General features: G+C 34.0%; 1 non-coding gene across 1 annotated transcript; it reads left to right on the forward strand.

Moving 5' to 3' along the window:
* The first annotated feature begins 885 nt into the window (after positions 1-885).
* On the forward strand, positions 886-3,363 carry LOC114267406 (uncharacterized). Its single transcript, XR_014365741.1, has 2 exons — positions 886-1,164; positions 2,460-3,363. It is a non-coding gene; the product is annotated as an uncharacterized LOC114267406 (transcript).
* The last annotated feature ends 1,529 nt before the right edge of the window (positions 3,364-4,892 follow it).

Below are 4,892 nucleotides of genomic sequence, written 5' to 3' on the forward strand. Positions count from 1 at the left end.
TACCGAGGTAATAGAACCTATGAGGCAGTTGTGGGGATATATTTTTGAGTACTAACACGTGGCAAGGTGACGCCGATGTGTCAGCCGAGGTGCCATGTGTCCTGGTCATTATACCGAGGTTATCTCGACGTTGCCGAGGTTATCTCCGAAGATATCGGGATTCAAGATAAACGGATAAGGGACAAGAGTCCTAAAATAAAGAGGAGACTTAGTCAAGATGAGGATAAAGCTCTTAGGGAGTTTATTTTTATCTCTTGAAGAGTCCAAAGTAAGTACTGAACTGTAGTCCATAGAAGTCAGGCTTCTAGTGGGACTAGGATTAAGTAAACTATAAAAGAGAGGCACCCCCGTGGGTCTAAGGTACGCATTTTATGCTTTGAGCAGTGAGTTTAGCACTTGATTTATCTTTGAGAGATATACTAAGTCTGACTTGATCGTCGGAGTGCCCCCGGGTGGAAGAGCCACCGCCGGAGTCTTCTCTTTCTGTTACAGGTTAACTGAATCCATCTATTCTGCCAGTACTCTCTAACTGATTACTAAACGGGCAGTGTGACGAAAAAATCACTCACATATTAGTTATTTGATTTTTTTTATTATTGTAGTTTAACTAAAATAATTATGTTTAAAAAGTTAATTAATTCTTTTTATAATTAATTTGATAATTATAAAAAATATATAAAATAATTATAAATTAAATATAATATTTTAACGTATTTTATTTTTTAATAAATTATTTTAACACATTTCTCTTTCCAAGCACTCTATTGTAACATTTGTTTAACCATTATTAGTTACATCAAGTGTCAAAGTCATCTTTTCTTAGTGTACCTCCAATTAATTACCTTTGTCTTTTGCCTTCAGTCCCACTCCATCCACTAATGCTCTTTGCCCCATCCTCCTACACAAACAAGTACCTTTAATTTTGCTTCCCTCTCTCTCTCTCTCCTCCAATTAGGTTCTCTTCTCTCTGTCTCTCCAATTAGGTTTTCTCCTGTGAAGTCTCTCTCAACTCCAGAGATGAATCTGTGATGCTAGCCCTTGCATATCTTTGGTTGGCTACACCATACCCTTTTACTTGAAGAAACAAAGAACAACCCACAACAGAAAAAAAGGTACTTCACTATTTTGTTCTTCTGATCAGAAGAAACCCTAGATCACAAACAGGTAAACTCATGGTGCTTTTATAACCCATTTTGTTGATAATTGCTTTCTAGTTTTCTTTTTCATGGGAAAGCTATAAAGGTTACAGGAGACACTATACATACATGCTTTTTGAGTTATGTTCAGTCTCTGAGATCTAGGGTTTTCCTTTATGAATTTAGTAGAAAAAACAACAGATGTTCATAAGTTCATGTACCATCTTGTCACAGCTGTGAAAAAGATAAGTGTGAGAGATTGCACTGATCAGATCTAATCATATAATGTTAAAGTGAGTTCAAAAGGACATGTATTATTGCTTCATGATGAATTATGCAACTGAATTCTTTGAAATGTAGGAATCTGAAGACTCTGAACACGTTGAGAGAGTGAGAGAGAGGAGAGAGAAAAGATAAAAGACAAAATTTTAAACCAAATTAAGGAAAATATGCAGAGGTCCAGGTGGGCTGTGAGCTCAGAGTGTGTGTGTGTGTGTGTGTGTGTGAGAGAGAGAGAGAGAGAGAGAGAGAGAGAGAGGACAGGTTCTTTAACTAGTCTTCAAATTCTAGAGAAAATTCTCAGACTTATTCTGTTGATTTTCCATGGGATAAGTTACACACAGATCAGACATCATCGATGTGTGTGCAACTTGATTAAATTGAAGAAAAAGACAAGCAAAAGAAGAAGTAGGCTTTTACAGAGGACAATCTTTTACGTGGTGTAACTTAATTAAACTGTACAAAAAGTCTAATTTTTTTTGTCACAAATTTAAAAGGTTGTATATAACAAAGGTTTTAAATAGAGGTATTGAGAATTGAACCAATATCAGTTATGATATAGCAGTGTCAAGAATCAAGTGATGCAATTATGAATTTTTTAAAATCACTATTTACAGAAAAAGTTTTTTAGTAGTTGAATTTTTTTTTTTTTTGATCAGCTTTTTTAGTAGTTGAATTGATTATATTAGTTGTGAATCATGTGAATCAATACACATTGTAGCAAATATAAGGATGTGATTTTTATTTTCATAAGTATATCAAAGTGTATTGATATGGAGAAATCAAAATTTGATATGAATTGGTAAGCACTTATCACTGTTAATTAAAGTCATGATAATTAATAAAACGACTCTATTGTTTCAAAATATTTTTAAATATTGATTGATACATATTGAAATTTTAAACTTTTAATGTAGATATTCACAAATATATCAATTAATACTGTTTATATTAGTCAATATATGATCGTATTTTGTGTTATTTTTAAAATCACACTCCTAACTAAGAAGCTTTTGAAACAAATTACTTTATGGGTTAGTGCAGTGAAAATGGCTTCATCAAGCTCCTACACTTCCCCTTGTGCTGCCTGCAAATTTTTGAGGAGGAAATGCATACCAGGCTGCATCTTTGCACCTCATTTTCCACCAGAGGATCCACAGAAATTCGCCAACATCCACAAAATCTTCGGCGCAAGCAACATAAGTAAGCTCCTCAATGAAATCCTTCCTCACCAAAGAGATGATGCAGTGAGTTCCCTCGCCTACGAAGCCGAAGCACGAGTGCGAGATCCAGTGTACGGTTGTGTTGGTGCTATCTCCTTCCTCCAAAGACAGGTTGAGAAGCTCCAGAAAGATCTAGAAGTCGCCAATGCCAATTTGATTCACTGCGTCTGCAACGAACCGGCATTGCCTAGAAGAATGGGTAATGAAGGATATCAAAACCCTTCTTTTCCATTTCCTTATTCTCTTCCATGGAACGATCACAGTAGCCCTTCTGGAGGAAATGTTTGAATTTTGAGAGGACTGTCACTCACTATCCATCTAGGGTTTGGATCTGTCAACCTATATATGGTATGTTATTGTATTATATATGTGGTTATGGGTTTACTCGCTCGCTAGCTAGGCTCACATGGAGTCTTCTAGCTAGACCACTGAGTCCTATAATTCCTATTACTTAGAAAAAATTGTTTGGTGGGTGTAGTAATTGTGTGGATAAAACTATGAACTAAGTAATTTAATTATGGGTGTGTTTACTGTGGGATTAGTGACCTAAGTCTTTAGGGCATGTTAAGTCTGTAGCTAGTTTTGATATTTTGTTGTGTCATTGTAGTGCAACTCTCCAGAGAATGTGCATGGAAGGGTTCTTTATAGTCTTCCATTACACTATATCCATACTATTCATATATAATAATCTTCTATACTGATATATAAAGTGGTATTGACAGTCACAGGTTTGTTTATTTCTTAAAATGCTGCAAACTATGGCAATTGCTCTAAATTTGTTTTCCTAGATCCAAATGCTTCTTTCAAAGCCATAGTTATTAGATTCAATTACAAATTTCACATTCGTAATACGCGCTCATCTCAAATATATATAAAGCAAACACTTCTATCGGTGCAGATGTCAAAGTAAATTTTTTCTCCAAAAATGCTCCCAAACCATCATAATTGCTATAAACTGCTTCAATTCTCTCCAACTACTATAATTATTAGATCGAATTACAAATTACACATTATTTGTACCCACCTCTAATATATATATATATATATATATATATATTCTCTTCTCTTTCCTTTTTTTTTGATTTGTTCTGCAGGACCATTGCATGTTTTCTTTCGCAGCATATGAGTTGATCCACTCAAAAATAAATAAATAAATAAATAAATAAATTTGATTAAATTATAGCTTTTAAGTTGCACCAAAATGACTCCTTTAGTATCTATCTAATTCTGATCCTTAGCATCATTCACCTTCCTTTGAGAAGGCAATTAAGTTAGGCGTTAAGAAAAAAAAATTAAAAATAAAAGTTGATAAAAGAGAGGTTTGAGCTTTGTCACTGCAGATAAGTTTGAGAAAGTTAACATCAATGCAGTCTTATTTATTTCTGGACAAGTTTCTATAACTAGAATTTTCGCCACTGATATGCAAGAGTCTTTCTGCTTCATATCAAATAACTTTGCGCTGTGTTTGATTGGAGGATTTAAGGAAGGATTTGAAAAGAAAAAGAGAAAAGTCAGGTGAAATGTGAATAAAATATATCTACATTTTACTTAGTTTCACACATTTTTTTTTCTTTTTCTTTCTAAATCCCTCCTCAAATTTCTCAATCAAATACGCGTTAGATAACTTTTTTTTTTTTTTTGTTACAACGGGAATAAGCTTTAGATAAGTTTCTTTCATTTTATATTTTCTTATCTTGTGATGATGAAGATATGAGTACTACTTAAGTTTTTTTTATTATTGATTTTTATTTACTTTTGGCTAAAGGAATCCATTGCGCCGCTTGTGAAATTCAGCTTTGCATCCAAAATCTATTCCTTCAATTATCTAAACCAGCTTTTATTTCGTTTTCTGCTTTTTCTTACGAAATCCGTCAGCTATTACCATCCTAACACTTCAAAAACTAAACAATGGCAACATCTTCTCTCTCTCTCTCTCTCTCTCTCTCTCTCTCTCACACACACACACACAAAATGTCATTTGCATGTGGGTATAAAACATTGTGAAGCTCCACCACTTCAAAACGATGCTTAACCCAAAAAAATTAGGGCTAAGAGTTTTGAGTTACACTAAACAAACATGATTCCACGTTTGGGTCTGGCTTCTCCCACGACTATATCTGGATTGGAGAGTTCTGTCTGGACTTGTAGGGCTTCTTACAAGTTCCGTCTCAGTAAAAAAAAACTTATTTATCCAATAATCCTAACATATTCATTGTATGATGTTTGTCTCTATAAAAATCAAAAATAAAAGATC

This window comes from Camellia sinensis, chromosome 4, assembly GCF_055761805.1.
Source record: "Camellia sinensis isolate YWXY chromosome 4, ASM5576180v1, whole genome shotgun sequence".
NCBI lineage: Eukaryota > Viridiplantae > Streptophyta > Magnoliopsida > Ericales > Theaceae > Camellia > Camellia sinensis.